This window comes from Oncorhynchus keta, unplaced genomic scaffold (genome assembly GCF_023373465.1).
Source record: "Oncorhynchus keta strain PuntledgeMale-10-30-2019 unplaced genomic scaffold, Oket_V2 Un_contig_26212_pilon_pilon, whole genome shotgun sequence".
NCBI lineage: Eukaryota > Metazoa > Chordata > Actinopteri > Salmoniformes > Salmonidae > Oncorhynchus > Oncorhynchus keta.
In genome coordinates, this window is record NW_026284845.1 from 261,967 (window position 1) to 282,500 (window position 20,534).

At 44.2% G+C, this 20,534-nt stretch overlaps 1 pseudogene; it reads right to left on the reverse strand.

The window, feature by feature from the left end:
• Window positions 1–12,798: 12,798 nt before the first annotated feature.
• The window catches only part of LOC127922545 (low-density lipoprotein receptor-like), a 23,094-nt pseudogene continuing 15,358 nt past the window's right edge, over window positions 12,799–20,534 (reverse strand).

Here is a 20,534-nt window from a genome sequence, read left to right on the forward strand (position 1 = left end):
TGTTCCTACGACTAGTTGGCCACGACTAGTTGGCCTATGACAGGGTGGCCTATGACTTTGGTAAACATGTGTCTGGGTGTGTTTGAGAACAGTGTGTTTCAAAGTGTATCCTCCCCTGCAGCCTGGGAGAAACATTTCTCTGGGTAGTGGCTGGTGTCTTTGGGTCTCTGAGACAGAGACTATTGTAACAGTGTAGAGCCACCACTGAACATATCGATGGGACCAGCTAGTGAGCTCTTGACCAGTGACCAGTTTTCCAGACATAGTTGGCCTATGACTACAGGGACTAGTACTATGACTAGTTGGCCTATGACTAGTTGGCCTATGACTAGTTGGCCTATGACTAGTTGGCCTATGACTAGTTGGCCTATGACTAGTTGGCCTATGACTAGTTGGCCAGACTAGTTGGCCTACGACTAGTTGGCCTACGACTAGTTGGCCTATGACTGACTAGTTGGCTATGACTGGGTTGTTTGAGTGACTAGTTGGCCTACGACTGTAGGGCCTACCAGTACAGAGGGTAGTTGGCCTACAGAGGGACTAGTTGGCCACCTATGGTAGAACTACTAGACTAGTTGGCCTACGACTAGTTATGACTAGTTGGCCTATGACTAGTTGGACAGTTGGCCTATGACTAGTTGGCCTATGACTAGTTGGCCTATGACTAGTTGGCCTACGACTAGTTGGCCTATGACTAGTTGGCCTACGACTAGTTGGCCTATGACTAGTTGGCCTACGACTAGTTGGCCTACGACTAGTTGGCCTATGACTAGTTGGCCTATGACTAGTTGGCCTACGACTAGTTGGCCTATGACTAGTTGGCCTATGACTAGTTGGCCTACATGTGTCTGGGTGTGTTTGAGTGCAGCAGTGTGTTTCAAAGTGTATCCTCCCCTGCAGCCTGGGAGGAAGCATTGCTCTGGGTAGTGGCTGGTGTCTTTGGGTCTCTGAGACAGAGACTATTGTTATTGCTTATCACCAGACCAGTACAGCCAGTACCACTCTGTTCTGTTTGGTAAACTGGCTAGTGACCTGTTGTTCCTGTTCCTGAAGTGACTTCCTGTTCTCATGTCACAAGACACTCCCCCTCGTAGACTGTCACAGTGGTGTGATGTTCGGACCCCGCCCCTTTGTGACATCGCTGACCAATGGGAGATGGCGGAATGGCAATATGTAAATAGTCAGGTGAGGTGACAATACAGGAGATAGTGTCTATGAGCCTATCCCCTGGGGACAAACATTGTTTGTCACCTGTGCTTCAGTGTGTATCTTAAAGCCATAGGGGTCTAGCACACTGTGGATCTAGACTCATTTGAATGGCTATAAAGGGCGATAGCTATGTGCATCTGTCAACAGTGATGCAGATGGAGTGTATGTGGATACAGACCCTGTATAATTTCCATTGCTCTGCACTTTGACACGTTTTACCTGCAGGCGTCCTTTACCCATAACACTATTATAGCTTAGCTTCCATACAACATACTGCATCTAACGAAGGGGAGTGAAGGTTAGGACAAAAAAAAAACAACCCCAGAATTGCACCTCCAGCTTTATAGTGCAGTTATATGTTGAATTCAAAGATTTATCAGAAGACTGTTGATCTACAGTAAAACTGTTCTGAATGTCCCACTGGGGCCTCCTGGGGCCACCAGTACAAAAATGTATGCAATCACTTTTTATAAGCCACTTTAAGTAAAGGTGTCTGCTAAATGGCATACATTATTATAAATGTTGGCAAACTGTTTGCCCATGCATAGGTACCGCACAAAAACCTGACAGAAATATCACGAGGATGACAAGGCGATCCTATGTAGACTCCACGTGTAGACCACTCCTACTAAGGAATGTGGATGCTAGTTCCTGTCAGATGTTATTCATTGATAGAGAACAGGTCTGTCCTTGAGGAGTGGATAACGACATCACAGCTCATAGACGAATCTATTCATTCACTTCCTGCATAGCTCACCTATATATCCTTTATATAAGTAAGCTAGATACCATTCAAATCAAATGTAAACTTTGTAAACAACAGGTGTAGACTAACAGTGAAATGTGTACTTACGAGCCCTTCCCAAAATGCAGAGAGAAAATAATAGACAAATAATAACACAAGGAAGAAATACACAATGTTGGGGTACCATGGACACAGGGTAATACAGAACCAGTACACAGGGTACCAGTGTTACAGGTGGTACCAGTACACAGGTACCAGTACAGCAGGGTACCAGTACAGAGGGTACCAGTACACAGGGTACCAGTACACAGTACAAGGTACCAGTACACAGGGTACCAGTACAGAGGGTACCAGTACACAGGGTACCAGTAGAGGGTACCAGTAAAAACACAGGTACCATTACACAGGGTACCAGTACACAGGGTACCAGTACAGAGGGTACCAGTACACAGGGTACAGTACAGAGGGTACCAGTACACAGGGTACCAGTATTTTAGGGTACCAGTACACAGGGTACTTTTAGTACAGAGGGTACCAGTACAGAGGGTACCAGTACACAGGGTACCATACAGAGGGTACCAGTACAGAGTACCAGTACACAGGGACCAGTACAGAGGGTACCAGTACACAGGTACCAGTACAGGGTGCCAGTACACAGGGTACACAGTGGAGGTACCAGTACAGAGGGTACCAGTACACAGTACCAAAAGGGGTACCAGTACACAGGGTACCAGTACACAGGGCACCAGTACAGAGTACCAGTACACAGGGTACCAGTACAGAGGGTACCAGTACACAGGGTACCAGTACAGAGGGTACCAGTACACAGGGTAAATGTACAGATGGGTACCAGTACAGGTAGAGTACAGAGGGTACAAAAAGAGCAGTACACAGGGTACCAGTACACAGGGTACCAGTACAGAGGGTACCAGTACAGAGGGTACCAGTACACAGGGTACCAGTACAGAGGGTACCAGTACACAGGGTACCAGTACACAGGGTACCAGTACAGGGTACCAGTACACAGGGTACCAGTACAGAGTGGATGTCTAGGGGTACAAAGTCATTTGGTAGATAGAGTGCCTTCAAAAAGTATTCACAGCCCTTGACTTTTTCCACATTTTGTTGTGTTACAACCTGTTCCTAACTCAGTTGCCGGAGAGGAAGGAAACTGCTCAGAGATTTCACCATGAGGCCAATGGTGACTAAGAGGTTACAGAGTTTAATGGCTCTGATAGGGGAAACTGAGGAAGGATCAACAACATTGTAGTTACTCCACAACACTAACCTAAATGACAGAGTGAAAAGAAGGAGCTTGTACATAATAAAAATATGCCAAAACATGCACCCTGTTTGCAACAAGGCATTAAAGTAATCCTGCTAAAAAATGTGGCATAGCAATTTTATTTTTGTCCTGAATACACAGTGTTATGTTTGGGGCAAATCCAATACAACACATTACTGATTACCACTCTCCATATTTTCAAGCATAGTGGTGGCTGCATCAGGTTATGGGTATTCTTGTAATTGTTAAGGACTGGGAAGATCTTCAGGATAAAAAAGAAACTGAATGGAGCTAAACAAAGGCAAAATCCTAGAGGGAAACCGGGTTCAGTCTGCCTTCCACCAGACACTGGGAAATTAATACACCTTTCAGCAGAACGAACACTAGGCCAAATCTACACTGGAGTTTTTTAACAAGAAGACAGTGAAAGTGGCCGAGTTACAGTTTTGATAAATCTGCTTGAAAATCTATGGCAAGTCCTGAAAATGGTTGTCTAGACATGATCCCCTACATATTTAAGAATGTTGAAAATAATAATGGGCAAATATTGCACAATTCAGGTGTGCAAAGCGCTTATAGACTTACCCAGAAGACTCACTGCTGTAATAGATGTCAAATGTGTTTCTAACATGTATTGGTGAGCTGAATTTAGGCAACGACTATATTTTGTTATTTAATTTCTATTAAGCATTTTTCTTTCACTTTGACATTCCAGCAGTGGAGGCTGCTGAGGGGAGGATGACTCATAATAATGGCTGGAATGGAGCGAATGGAATGGAATGGAATGGAATCGAACCAGTGTGTTTGTGGGATTTGATACGATTCCACTCCAGCCATTTCCACGAGCCCATCAACCCCAATTAAGATGCCACCAGCCTCCTGTGCATTACAGTATTTTATGTAGATTGTTAATTTTAAAAAATTACAATAAAAATCAATTTTTATCCCACTTTTTTACTTGACAAAGTGTGAAGAAGACCAAGGGGTCTGAATACTTTTGCAAGGCACTGTATGTCGTAATATGTGATATAATAGTACACCTTGATGACTTCAAATGGATCATATTGACGGACATGTGTCGTATCTTGTGACTATAGTGAGAGGAAACATTGCAACATTGCTATCAGTCAGGGTTAGTACTAGGAGGTACCATGCAGACAAGATTGTGTTAGGGAGTGAGAGAGAGTATTGGGTCAAATGAAACTAATCTCCATAATTTTGCCTGCCGTAATGGGATCCAAGCCCTTGGTTTTATCTACAGTACACAGAAGCATTCTCTCTTGTGTCTAGGAAGGAGATAAAGGGCTGTATGTACAATGTATCAGACGTCTCAGAGCAGGAGTGCTGTGAATGAATAAGATGGACGGGGACCAGTGGCAGTATTCACAAAGAGTATCAGAGCAGGAGAGCTGATCAAGGATCAGTTTAGCCTTGTAGAGATTTAGTAGGATTAAATTGACAAGAGGGGACCTGATCCTAGAACACCACTCCTACTCTGAGATGCTTGACACATTCGGCCCCAGGTTGGGGGTTGATTGATCGACGCTGGTGTCTGTATGAAGGACAGGCCTTGGTCTATTTGAAGGACCGGTATAACTGGACTCTTTTAAGTATCGCCTAGCTATGACCAGCCCCTAAAGGGAACATTCTTGTCAATTACTCTTAATGGTGTGCCTCTTTGCTTGTCAATGACACTGTCACTGAGGAGTGTGCAGTAGCGGTTTGCGGGCCAAATAACTGGGGAAGCCAGAACAAAGGCCATATTACACCCTATGTGTTGTGATAATTGCGTTGTTTGCTCTATAACCTGTTAGTTCATATGCCTTGACACCGTGATATATATATGTATATATATATACAGGCCTAAAGCCGAGACAATAAGAAGACACAGTGGCAGAATAAATTCAACCACACCTTTGTTTCACCACAAAACTGAAGAGCAACCTCTGTCCTGTGAAGTCCACAAAACATTTTGCCTGTAACAAACAGTTACATCACCTACAGCAGTGGTTCCCAAACGTATTATAGTCCCGTACCCCTTCAAACATTCAACCTTCAGCTGTACCCCCTTTAACACCAGGGTCAGCTGTACCCCCTCTAGCACCAGGGTCAGCGTACTCTCAAATATTGTTTTTTGCCATCATGGTAAGCCTGCCACACACACACTATACAATACATTTCTTAAACATAAGCGTTAGATTCTGTCACAACCCAGCTCATGGGAAGTGACAAAGAGCTCTTATAGGACCAGGGCACAAATAATAATATAATAATAATCTATCATTTTGCTCTTTTATTTAGCCATCTTACATATAAAACCTTATTAGTACAAAAATGGTGAATAACTCACCACAGGTTAATGAGAAGGGTGTGGTTTAAAGGATGCACATAACTCTGCAATGTCGATGGATGCTGCAGTGTACCCACGTGGCATCGAGAGCAACTGCTTGCACACACTTTACCACTTCCCTATGTCTCCCTGTCATGGCTTTTGTGCCATCAGTACAGATAAACATCTTGACCAACACATCTTGACCACCAACGTCCATTTGATGTCACAAAGCTGTCCAGCACTTTAAAAATATTATCTCCTGTTGTCCTGGTTTCCAGTGGTTTGCAGAAAGAGAATGTCTTCCTTAATTGACCCCCCATAAACAAAACGGACATATACCAGGAGCTGTGCCAGGCCTGCCATGTCTGTTGACTCATCCAGCTGTAACAGACATATACTAGGAGCTCCAGCTGTGACAGGCCCGACACATCTGTTGACTCATCCAGCTGTAACAGACATATACCAGGAGCTGTGCCAGGCCTCCACGTCTGTTGACCCATCCAGCTGTAACAGACATATACCAGGAGCTGTGCCAGGCCCTCCACGTCTGTTGACCCATCCAGCTGTAACAGACATATACCAGGAGCTGTGCCAGGCCCTCCACGTCTGTTGACCCATCCAGCTGTAACAGACATATACCAGGAGCTGTGCCAGGCCCAGGACGTCTGTTGACTCATCTGTTGACCCATCCAGCTGTAACGGACATATACCAGGAGCTGTGCCAGGCCCGACACATCTGTTGACTCATCCAGCTGTAACAGACATATACCAGGAGCTGTGCCAGGCCCTGCCAGGCCCCACATCTGTTGACCCATCCAGCTGTAACAGACATATACCAGGAGCTGTGCCAGGCCCGACACATCTGTTGACTCATCCAGCTGTAACAGACATATACCAGGAGCTGCTGCCAGGCCCGACTCATCCAGCATCTGTGGCCCTCATCCAGCTGTAACAGACATATACCAGGAGCTGTGCCAGGCCCGACACATCTGTTGACTCATTCCAGCTGTAACAGACATATACCAGGAGCTGTGCCAGGCCCTCCACGTCTGTTGACCCATCCAGCTGTAACAGACATATACCAGGAGCTGTGCCAGGAGCTGTGAGCTGCCATCCAGCTGTACCCATCCAGACATATACCAGGAGCATCTGTTGACCCATCCAGCTGTAACAGACATATACCAGGCCCAGGACACATCTGTTGACTCATCCAGCTGTAACAGACATATACCAGGAGCTGTGCCAGGCCCGACACGTCTGTTGACTCATCCAGCTGTAACAGACATATACCAGGAGCTGTGCCAGGCCCTGATCCAGCTGTCTGTTGACTCATCCAGCTGTAACAGACATATACCAGGAGCTGTGCCAGGCCCTCCACGTCTGTTGACTCATCCAGCTGTAACAGACATATACCAGGAGCTGTGCCAGGCCCTCCACGTCTGTTGACCCATCCAGCTGTAACGCATAGAATTCACTGGCTTGTATGCGAAGCAGTAATTGTTTCAAAACATCTCTTGCCATGTCACTGATGATTCGTGAAACAGTGTTGTTTGATGAGCAAGTTCATGTTTCCACCATTTTGGGAACTATTGATTTACCGCTAGTCTCTAAAAAAACAGTTGCTGCCTCCACTATTCAGCACCATTTCACCTTCAACATGTCAACATCATCTAACCACCTACATCTAATACAGTGACAACTAAAATATACCACAAACATTTAGTCCAATCAATGTAAGCTACAGTAAATATGATGTGGCTGTTCATGGTTCTGGTGTGTGTGTGTGTGTGTTTGATTCAGCCTACTTGTAGACAAATGCCAATGCCATCCTCCTCTCTTTCATGTTTCCTAAATGGTCTGTGACTCTGTCATACAGTACCATATATTTTGTTGTCCTAGCCTACCTGGCTAAAATGCTCGCTATCCTGACTTCCTTTCATGGGCAATGATGCGCCAGGCCAGCTGGATAACATTAACCTACTAGCTAAATGTTGAACGTCCATCCTCTCAGGCCAGGGACACAATGTATGAATTTATGGTGGGATCAGAATCGCAATTATAATCATTTGCCAGTACAGAGAATTAAGTATCCCTATCTCCATCCATGGCTAATTTAGGAAACAGACTATTCTAGCTAGCTATAGCCACCGGAGGACAACACAATGAGACGCAACAATTCAAGTTGTTTCTGTCAATGACGTATGCTCTCAATGAATTTGATAGGAGTGATGCCAAATCCAAACTGGCTTCCACGTTTTTGACACGTTTAGGGGTCAAGGGAGGCCAAATGCTCAATGGCTTCCCTTGCGTTCAACGCTACGGGCGGCAATAATGTCATACCCTTTTGGACCAGACAGAATCAGATAGATGGCCTACACATACAGAGACAGAGGGGCACACTCTCCGGTGAGATACATTCAGCCTCTTGCGAATTAAAGGAAAATTATGAAACAGAGAGACGAAAGATAAATTATTTGAAAATAAGTAAATAAATAATCTGTACATTTTTGGAGAAGCCTGGCTCCCCTGGGTATCCATGAATACAAGACCATGGTGCTTGCCTACGGAGCTGTGAGGGGAACGGCACCTCAGTACCTCCAGGCTCTGATCAGGCCCTACACCCAAACAAGGGCACTGCGTTCATCCACCTCTGGCCTGCTCGCCTCCCTACCACTGAGGAAGTACAGTTCCCGCTCAGCCCAGTCAAAACTGTTCGCTGCTCTGGCCCCCCAATGGTGGAACAAACTCCCTCACGACGCCAGGACAGCGGAGTCAATCACCACCTTCCGGAGACACCTGAAACCCCACCTCTTTAAGGAATACCTAGGATAGGATAAGTAATCCTTCTCACCCCCCCCTTTTAAGATTTAGATGCACTATTGTAAAGTGGCTGTTCCACTGGATGTCATAAGGTGAATGCACCAATTTGTAAGTCGCTCTGGATAAGAGCGTCTGCTAAATGACTTCAATGTAAATGAATACACTCCACTGGTGGTGTGATCTTTGTTTGTCCAATCCCTGCTCCCTCTCTGGTTTAGGTTCCAAGTAAACGTCTCCAGCTGTTAAAGCAATCTTGAACCAAAGACTGTAATGTTGCTGAGTTCTCTTCTGATTTCAGTGGAGGGCTATAAGTGTAGATTCTCTTCCCACAACTTCCCACAACTCACTATGGTGGTTGATTCCACATCTTAATCCCCCTGTTCCGGAACTCTCTCTCTGTTCCATTATGCAAGTAGAGTGCTGAATGAGTCTCTGGTGTATAGAGGGAAGAGTTGGAGGATAGAGGGAACACCCATCATTATGGATTAATTATGGATGATGTTAAATGATGACAGGATGTTGTCTGTAGTTTGTTTGGGTGTGTCTGTATTTGAGACCATCTGCACTACAGACAGTTCTACAGTTAGACTCTAGAACTCACCCATGTGTGTAATTCCATGTTCTTGGGAAAATGTATGGGTTGTCTCTCAGCCAGATCAATCCATGTTTTTGTTGTTGTCTGATCTCCACAACTTTGTATCACATTATGCATTTTATTATCTGAAGTCCGGATGGAAATACACTTAGATTTGTAGGTCTACTGGCAATTCCTCACAAAACCAGAGTTAAAAGAAACACCTTTATACACAACGTTTATACACCCTGGAATACGTCCTTCCTTAGCTGTCACATTTTCCATTGCAAAGACAAGTGATGACTCAGGGAAACCAATGTCCTGTAACTTGAATCAAAACATAATTGCAAAGTCATGGTGTTTCCCTTTGAAAGTGAAGACCAACTGTACACTTTGGGTGGTTCCCAATGAACCACTTTAAAAGAGAACATGAAACGCGACAATGTGCACATTCATCAATCTCTCCACACTGTAATTGTCCTAAATAACCCATTTCAGTGAGGTTACTGAAATACCCTGTAATACTGCAGTGAGTATAATATGAGTTTATCCCTAGCTATCCAGTTTGAGGCTTTCAGGAGCATGATATTACACATACAGTACAGTTGAGTCTTTCTTGACTGGAGGGTTCTTTCTGAGGGCCTTATGACTTTCCAAAATGTCCTAATTTCCTTGTTACAAATACATCCAAACTCTATTGTATAATGAAAATGACTGGAGAATTGTAAAGGAGAATTTGGGTCGCAAGGACTTCATCGTAAACGTCCTTGTCACAAGTCAGCAACTTAATTGTTCACAGGGAATGACAGGATTATCATAGAATAGAATTGTGTGACCTTGACATATTGGGGCAGGAAATGTTAGACCAAAGTTCTCGGCTGTTCTCAACACTGCATTACTCCCACAATGGTAATCCAAGTGGAATATTCTCTAAGTGAGAATAAAAACATGTGTTTAAATTAGCTTAAAACACACAGCCTGCACATTGCATTCCTTATTAGTAGTCAAGTGTAATCAAACTGACATGTTTCATCAGTAAGAATTTGTTCATAACGTACTTTCCTAGTTAAGTAAATGTTAATAAATAGGTTGGGTGCAGGGCTGAAAACAGTTGGTATACAATAAAGAACCGGCACTCAGAAGCTTCACCTATTTATTTATTAACCTTTATTTAACTAGGCACGTCAGTTAAAAACACATTATTTTTTACAATGACAGCCAACCGGGGAATAAGGTTCAGTTGTTTGTTCAGGGGCAGAACGACAGATTTTTACCTCGTTAGCTCGGGGATTCGATCCAGAAACCTTTCGGTTACTGGCCCAACGTTCTAACCACAACGTTTAGTTCCTGCAAGGATCTTCATCAGGTCCTGATGAAACATTGTTTATGAACAGATGCGTGGTGGAGTTTGAGTGTGCCGGCTCCATTTATTTGATACCTTGCTGCATCTTCACCTTGACACGTGATAACAAAAGCTGGACTTACACTGGTGGTAAAAGGCTTTGTGAATCACACTGGCAGGAAGGAGAGGATGTCAGAGAGACTGAATACAATACTGAGCACAAAAAACTACTTTATGAAACATTAACAACAACTGACCGAGAACAAAAATAAGTTGTAGCTTAGGCCTTCGCCCCCAGAAAACAGTGAAACTGAAGGCCTACATCAAAAGCCTTATTAGATTGGCTTCCCACCGTTATCAGGAACGGGATGAGTAATACAGTATGTTCAGTGGCTAGAACGTTAAGTACAGGTTCTAACGATGACACAGCCGTTCCGAGAAGACCGTATCTGTGCAGTGGGACGAAAGAGACGTGACAGAAAACTTGATCATTATTTATCTTTTATTAAACAAAATAATCACAACACAAACTATACAATGGTCACTTTGAGATTGGATTCTCTGAACAGGAAGATTTAGACTCAACAAGAAGAGCAATTTGCATGTACCAGGCAAGCTGCAGTTGGTGCTCTGTCCTGTGGACTCGTACATCTTAGGGTGATACACAACATTGTGCTTTACACACCACAACTGATGTCATAAAACACTGCACAACGGGGGCAATTTAGTCTATAAAATGTAAGATCTTCAATCAGCTGTGAATGAAAACATATAACAGAACAAACATCAACTTCACCTGAACCATAGATGTAGGTCTATATATGGATCTGAACTTTACACTGTTGTTCAGAACCAGCAGTGTCATTCACACAACCAAGATAATGATTCAATGGATAATGAATCAAGATAATGAACATTGGTTGGTTGGTTATGATGATGGGACAGTATTAACAACTGTGTAACCATTCACAGTAGACACGAGAGCTTAGGAAAATAAAACATCCAATCAAGATATTTATACATGTGTATATATATATAAATAAATAAAACATATCTGTAATATGTACAACATTTTTCACGTTTTAAAATGTACAAAATGAACAGGGTGATACCACAGTGAACTGAGGATGTAGTATTTACAGAAACATACAAACTATATACATATTCTCAAAAATAATAATTAGTATCTTCATATCATACCAGGATGTCATTTAACATCATTCACCATCATTTATTTTGTCAGCTTTCCACCTCAATAAAAAAATCAGACGGAAGGTGTTTTCTTCATGGCTTAACTCTTTAGAACAGTGAGCAGCATACAGACATAAACCAGTGGCTTTTAGTTGGCCTTCAACTAGCCTTCAGTTGCTGGTCCTTCAACTAGCCTTCAGCTACTGGTCTTCAACTAGCATTCAGCTGCTGGCCTTCAGCTACTGGTCTTCAACATTCAGCTGCTGGCCTTCAACAGCATTCAGCTGCTGGCCTTCAACTAGCATTCATTAGCATTCAGCTGCTGGCCTTCAACTAGCATTGAACTACTGGCCTTCAACTAGCATTGAACTGCTGGCCTTCAACTAGCATTCAGCTGCTGGCCTTCAACTAGCATTCATTCAGCATTCAGCTGCTGGCCTTCAAAGCATTCAGCTGCTGGCCTTCAACTAGCATTCAGCTGCTGGCCTTCAACTAGCATTCAGCTACTGGTTCAACTAGCATTCAGCTGCTGGTCTCCAACTAGCATTCAGCTGCTGGCCTTCAGCATTCAGCATTCAGCTGCTGGCCTTCAATTCAGCTGCTGGCATTCAGCTGCTGGCCTTCAACTGGCCTTCAACTAGCCTTCAGCATTCAGCTGCTACTGGCCTTCAACTAGCCTTCAGCTACATTCAGCTGCTGGCCTTCAACTCAACTAGCATTCAGCTGCTGGCCTTCAACTCGCATTCAGCTGCTGGCCTCAACTCGCATTCAAGCTACTGGCCTTCAACTACGCATTCAGCTGCTGGCCTTCAACTCGCATTCAGCTGCTGGCCTTCACTGGTCTTCAACTAGCCTTCAGCTACTGGTCTTCGCATTCAGCTGCTGGCCAGCTCAACTCGCATTCAGCTGCTGGCATTCGCATTCAGCTGCTGGCCATTCAACTCGCATTCAGCTGCTGGCCTTCAACTCGCATTCAGCTGCTGGCCTTCAACTCAAGCATTCAGCTGCTGGCCTTCAACTAGCATTCAACTACTACGTGCCAAGGCAAGAGAACTATCATGTCAGCTATAGTTGACTATAGTGAAAGGAGGTCATAAGGCATTTGGGCTCTTCTAGACACTGTATACCACATACCGTAAGAACATGTACGTCACTAGACATTACACACATTGCTGGAGTGAGTATAGAAATGCTTGCATTGATGATGGCAAAGGCACCAATATGTAAAGAGACCAATGACAACTCAAAGGTTTCAGCTCTGATTAGTGCCGACAACTCACACGTTTCAGCTCAGAGTAGGGCCGACAACTCACACGTTTCAGCTCAGAGTAGGGCCGACAACTCACACGTTTCAGCTCAGAGTAGGGCCGACAACTCACACGTTTCAGCTCAGAGTAGGGCCGACAACTCACACGTTTCAGCTCAGAGTAGGGCCGACAACTCACACGTTTCAGCTCAGAGTAGGGCCGACAACTCACACGTTTCAGCTCAGAGTAGGGCCGACAACTCACACGTTTCAGCTCAGAGTAGGGCCGACAACTCACACGTTTCAGCTCAGAGTAGGGCCGACAACTCACACGTTTCAGCTCAGAGTAGGGCCGACAACTCACACGTTTCAGCTCAGAGTAGGGCCGACAACTCACACGTTTCAGCTCAGAGTAGGGCCGACAACTCACACGTTTCAGCTCAGAGTAGTGTCACACCATAGTTCAATGTCCCCCCTGGGAAAGTCTCCACTTTAAGATGTGGTGATGTTCGGTGCTAAGTGACTAGGCACGTGCATGTGTCAATGTCAGATGGTAAGGCCATCCAGAGGTCTCCATGTCCATTGTTAAGTACACCATAAACATACAAACTAGGTACCGTTTTCGACCTTCAAAAGATATGACAAGACAGCTTTTTGACTGCAGCCAGTTTTAAACCCACAATCTTCAACACATCCTTCATGTCGTGCTAATTGTGTTTTCTAGTGCTTTCGTCAGGCTGACAAAGGAAGTGGGATCCAACTGAACTCAAGAATCAAATGGCTTGGAAGTGTAGGACGTCTTCTGTACAGTGCTATGCACAATCTTATGCAACATTAGAACAAAAGTTTGCCTATTTTACAGTAAGTAGCCAAATGTACACTCATTTACAAAAGAGCTGCTAAGTGATATGTAACAAAAACAAACAAAGTTGAAGCTGTTTTAGATGGTTGTCGTTTTGAACTTCCTTGTGTCAAAGAGCCAAGGTCCAGGACCTAGCCTGGTACCAAATCTGTGCATTATGTGCTTAGACATTTATTCATCTCTCTGACGAGGAGTTAGCCTAAAATACATACATTTGGGACCAGGCCACCTAGGTAAGAACTCTTACATTATGAAAGAACGGACGACTACAGTCCAACTGTGCATTTACTGTGTCTTTCATTTTCAAGTCCTTCCGATGTTTGACAAAATGGCCTCCAGACGTTTTTTCTCTTTAGGGTTGTGTTCGAGACCACAACGCTACCAAGCCATTTTTTTGTGTGATTCCGTTTGTATATGTTTCTTCTTCTTCCATTCCTTTTTTTGGGGTTGGTTTCCACGGCAACCAAGTTATTCTTTCTGAGTTTATTTTTTCCTTCTTCGTCTTGGATGGAAGCACAGTGTTGAGGTCAGAACGGAATCTTCGAACAGGAAGCCAGGAACTTAGGTCATCGAGATGAGGTCATCATCATAGGATTGGAAAGGACGTGTCAGTAGCATTAGGGTTAAAATGACCTCCATCGGTTTATGTTTGTCACTTTTTCAAACAACAATCTCTCTTTAAATACAATTCTTCATATCCACTTGTTCTTCTTCTTCTACTAGTCATGCCAGGTCTTCTTCCAGGCTCACCATCTGTCTCTGTGAGGGGAGACAGAAAATAACCATAAACACAAAGTCATACAACACTGAAAACCACTACATGCAGTATTTCATAGGCTATACCATAATCAACAGTCACATGCTTTCTATTAGCCACTGCAGAACACCTGCAGGATTGGGGTCAAGTGGATTGCAACTCCACATAGGAAAACAATGGGCAATTCATCCCATTATTTCACTTAATCGAAATGGAATTGATCTCAACACAGTATGAGAATTTAAATGGAATGAACTCTAACCCTGGTGACACGTGTAGTCTACATAAGTAATAAGACAGTGACTGGGTTGCTTGGTAGGTTGCTAGGTGACAGTACCTGTGGGTAGGTGTATCCGTCCTGGCTGTGGTTTCTACAGATGTGCAACTCGTCCTCTGTGGTCTTCTGGTACACGGGGTTGTCAAAGTGGATGGTGTTGGTGTTCTTCAGCCTCCAGTGTCTCCATAGCAACACTGCACCAAACAGCACCAGGCACATCATCACTGGAGAGAGGAGATAGGGGTCAAAGGTCAGTTCTTGTTGTTGTAATTGTTGTTGTTGATAAAGTATGGTAGGTAAAGCCAGTTTAACTTTTACAATAATACGTGTTTTATTGAGTGTACAAAACATTAGAAACACCTTCCTAATATTGAGTTACACCCCCCTTTGCCATCAGAACAGCCTCAATTCGTCGGGCATTGACCCTACAAGGTGTCGAAAGCGTTCCACAGGGAGGCTGGCCCATGTTGACTCTAATGCTTCCCACAGTTGTGTCAAGTTGGCTGGATGTCCTTTGGTTAGTGGACCATTCTTGATACACATGGAAAACGGTTAAGAGTCAAAAACCCAGAGCGTTGCAGTTCTTGACACACTCAAACCGGTGCACCTGGCACCTACTACTATACCCCGTTCAAAGCACTTAAACATTTGTCTTGCCCATTCACCCTCTGAATGGCACACGTACACAATCCATGTCTCAAATGTCTCAAGGCTTGTCTCCTCCCCTTCATCTACACTGATTGAAGTGGATTTAACACATAACATAAATAAGGGATCATAGCTTTCACCTGGTCAGTCTCATGGAAAGAGCAGGTGTTCCTAATGTTTTGTACACTCAGTGTATATCAACACATAAGTCAACACATAAACAGAGAGTAGGTTACTACAGTACTACTGTATTTATCAGTGCACTAGACATTATGCTGATACTACAAGGTAAAATACTCACTGATAGGTAAGACAATGTAGAGCACAGTATGGTGTGATGCCTCAGCTACTTTGGGCATGGCAACATAGCCACTTTGACCTGTGACCGCAGTTTCCTGTGGACTGTGAGTGGTCGAGGACCTATCAGGGTCCTGAGGCTGGGCCCGGCGGGCGGAGGAGGTAGTTGTTGTAGTTGTGGTGGAAGTGGGGCCAGCTGGCTGTTTGGTTGGGGCCCTGGTAGGGATGGGAGCTGCAGTTTTGGGAGTGGTGGGGGGAGCGGTAGTTGTTGGAGCTGTTGAGATAAGAGATGGGGTTAAAGGTCACCAAAGGTTAGAGGTTAGACACACAAGAACGTGTCAGTTAGTTTGAGAAAAGGTTCAATGACCATGAACAGTGAGTATGAGGATAAACACTAACACTGACATCCATTGGCTTTTGAACTAGCTTTTAACTACAAAATATTTGGTCTTAAACAGATTTGAATGATGATTAATAATGAAGATATGAATAACATTCCACCCATGAGGAGGGCGATCTGGTCATTTGACTGCAGGAAAGGGGTATAAAGGGCAATAGTTGCACCTTCTCCTCTAAAGTTCCATAGGGTTCGACAGAGGAAAACACATACCTGCCACACACTTCCTCATGTCCAGGCCGAGGGTCATGTGATCAGGACAGGCACAGGTGTATTTGGGGGAGTGTTGGTTGATCTGGGGAGCAGGTAGACATAGGAACTCACAACCTCCATTCACAAAGTTTTTCTCTGTGCACCAGTTCTTTCCTATAGGAGAGAGAGAGAGAGAAGGGAGAGAGAGAGAGAAGAGAAGAGAAGAGAAGAGAAGAGAAGAGGAGAGGAGAGGAGAGGAGAGGAGAGAGAAGAGAGAGAGAGAGAGAGAGAAGGGTGAGAGAGTGAGTGTTAGACCACCTGATTCAGCTTTTAAAGTTAATTACAGTTATTCATGTAAGATTTGTTATGTTTTTAAAAAGCGTGCGTTGCCATACCGATGGGCTGCTTGAGGTTGTGGTATACAATGATGTCCTCTGGCTGCATCAGGTCCTCCGCCAGTACAGTGATGTCATTTCCTGTCAGGCGGTTGGCGCTCATGACCGCTCTGTCGCCCATGTCGGTCCAGAATACTTTCTCCTGTGAAACAAATGAGAGAAACCAGAAAAAAGAGAGACAGGAAGAAAAACTAGGTTAACCAACTGTACATAGTCAGTACATACAGTACACAAAGTTAACCAACTGTACATAGTCAGTACATACAGTACTTAAAGTTAACCAACTGTACATAGTCAGTACATACAGTACTTACAAAGTTAACCAACTGTACATAGTCAGTACATACTGTACACAAAGTTAACCAACTGTACATAGTCAGTACATACTGTACACACAGTTAACCAACTGTACATAGTCAGTACATACAGTACTTAATGTTAACCAACTGTACATAGTCAGTACATACTGTACACAAAGTTAACCAACTATACATAGTCAGTACATAGTCAATACATACAGTACTTACAACGTTAACCAACTGTACATAGTCAGTACATTACATCAGTTAACCAACTGTACATACAGTACTGTACTGTCAAAGTTAACCAACTATACATAGTCAGTACATACTGTAAACAAGTTAACCAACTATACATAGTCAGACAGGAAGTACATAACTGTACATAGTCAGTACATACTGTACAAGTTAACCAACTATACATAGTCAGTACATACTGTACACACAGTTAACCAACTGTACATACAGTACTTAATGTTAACCAACTGTACATAGTCAGTACATACAGTACTTAAAGTTAACCAACTATACATAGTCAGTACATACTGTACACACAGTTAACCAACTATACATAGTCAGTACATACTGTACACACAGTTAACCAACTGTACATAGTCAGTACATACTGTACACACAGTTAACCAACTGTACATAGTCAGTACATACAGTACATGTTAACCAACTGTACATAGTCAGTACATACAGTACTTAATGTTAACCAACAGTACATAGTCAGTACTTAATGTTAACCAACTGTACATAGTCAGTACATACAGTACTTACAAATTAACCAACTGTACATAGTCAGTACATACAGTACTTAATGTTAACCAACTGTACATAGTCAGTACATAGCACTGTACATAGTCAGTACATAGCATATCAGTACATAGTCAGTACTTACAAAGTTAACCAACTGTACATAGTCAGTACATCCAGTACAGTTAACCACTGTACATAGTCAGTACATACAGTATAATGTTAACCAACTGTACATAGTCAGTACATACAGTACTTAATATTAACATACATAGTCAGTACATAGCATATGTTAACCAACTGTACATAGTCAGTACATACAGTACTTACAAAGTTCAACTGTACATAGTCAGTACAAACAGTACTTAATGTACATAGTGTATCATATCAAAGTTAACCAACAACAGTTTCAGTACATACAGTACTCAGTACAATTAACCTATCTAGTGTACATAGCATATGGTCAGTACATAGCATATCAGAGTCAGTACATAGCATATCAGAGTCAGTACATAGCATATCAGAGTCAGCTACATAGCATATCAGGATTTCAGAGTCAGTACATATATCAGAGTCAGTACTAGCATAAGCAGTACATAGCATATCAGAGTCTACATGGCTAAACTCCATCCACAAACAGCTGACTTAATATGTAGAAACAACAGTTTCAGATATGGGGCTTATTAACCTCCTATGACCTGGATACTGTAAGATCAGTTTGGTCTCCATTCAGCAGCTACATGGATGGATTTCTGTAATACAGCTAAAGCTGGCTAGCTGCATGGCTAAACTCATGGAGCTGGTGTATAAGACTCAGGGAAATCCCCTTTAATTAAAGCTACCACAGCCAGGTTCTGGGGGCTGGAGGGGGAGACCATGGTGCTCGACCCAGGGACCTAAAGGAGGTTCTGGGGCCACAGCCAGGGTAGAGGGGGAGACCATGGTGCTCGACCCAGGGACCTAAAGGAGGTTCTGGGGCCACAGCCAGGGTAGAGGGGGAGACCATGGTGCTCGACCCAGGGACCTAAAGGAGGTTCTGGGGCCACAGCCAGGGTAGAGGGGAGACCATGGTGCTCGACCCAGGGACCTAAAGGAGGTTCTGGGGCCACAGCCAGGGTAGAGGGGGAGACCATGGTGCTCGACCCAGGGACCTAAAGGAGGTTCTGGGGCCACAGCCAGGGTAGAGGGGAGACCATGGTGCTCGACCCAGGGACCTAAAGGAGGTTCTGGGGCCACAGCCAGGGTAGAGGGGAGACCATGGTGCTCGACCCAGGGATCTAGAGGAGGTTCTGAGGTTGGATTGTAACCATTGTCCACATGGACTGGACTCTACTGGTTCAGTTAAGTCTCCCTTTCCCTTCCTACAATTCCTCTAGGACCTGCCCATAACTATACTCCAGATGGAACTCAGGTTAGGGAGACCTTAATGTCCACATTCCATCACTATTTACCTGGAAGACGGCGAGAGAGAGGGGGTGAGCCAGCTTGTCCTCGTTGTAGATGAGTGTGTGTCGTCCTTCTCCGTTTACTCCGATGCTGGAGAGGGTGTGCATCTTAGAGTCCACCCAGTACAGACGCTGGTTAACCATGTCTGTTCCAGAGGCAGGGAGCGTTAGAGAAATCCAACTGTATAATCATTCACTTATAAACAACGCTTCCACGCCTGATAACGAGGCAGATTATTTGAATGTAAATATTGTACACCTACAGTATGATAGAACTTCCAACAATAACACAACACAAAATCTCAACTGTTCTGTATACGAGTATAAGAATCATGTGAGACAGCAAATTACAATGTGTCCAATCGCACATCACTATATTGCAGTGTCCAATCAGTGGACTCTTCTTACCAAGAGTGATGCCGTTGGGCCACATGATGTTGTCCGTTACCAAGGCGACGCGGTCGGCTCCGTTCAGCCCACTCTTCTCGATCTTGGCCTCGTTGCCCCAGTCAGTCCAGTACATGAAGCTGGAAACAGACACAGTACCGTCAGTCAAAACTCCGACCTCAAACACACTTCAGCACAACATCTGGAGGTCTTTAGAGAAAATCACACACACACACAGACACACACAGACACAGACAGACACAGACACAGACACACAGACACAGACACACAGACACACACACACACACAGACACACACACACAGACACACACACACACACAGACACACACAGACACACACACACACACAGACACACACACACACACACACACACACACAGACACACAGACACAGACACACACACACACACACACACACACACACACACACACACACACACACACAGACACACAGACACACAGACACACAGACACACAGACACACGTTGAGCTTCTGCCATGTTTCTTGTTGCGAAAGAGATCCTCACTCATTCAATTATTCCAATATGTTCGACAACAAAAGAATCCTGTCGAAGATTTATCTTTTTGCTTTTCATGGCAGTCAACGCCCTATTGAGCATGATACTGATGAAAACAAGGTTAATAAAATCAATCAATCAAATCCCAAGTTTCTTACTTATTGGCTGGATCCACCACGATGCTTCTTGGTTTCTCCAGTCCTTCGCTGATCAGTGTCTTTCGCCGTGTTCCGTCCGTGGTTGCCACGGAGATGGTCTGGAGCTCACTGTCCGTCCAATAGATGTTACCGTGAATCCAGTCGACGGCCAGGCACTCCGGCACCTCCATCTGGCTGTCAATCACCACGTTGTGGTGGGAGGAGTTCCCTGCCAAGTTCATGTCGGCGCTGGGGAAGGGTGCAGGACAAAATAGATGTTTGTTTAACTAACAAATACTGTATATTGTCTGTTTGCAGATATATACACACACACACACACACACACACACACACACACACACACACACACACACACACACACCTTCCCCCAGCAGGTCCT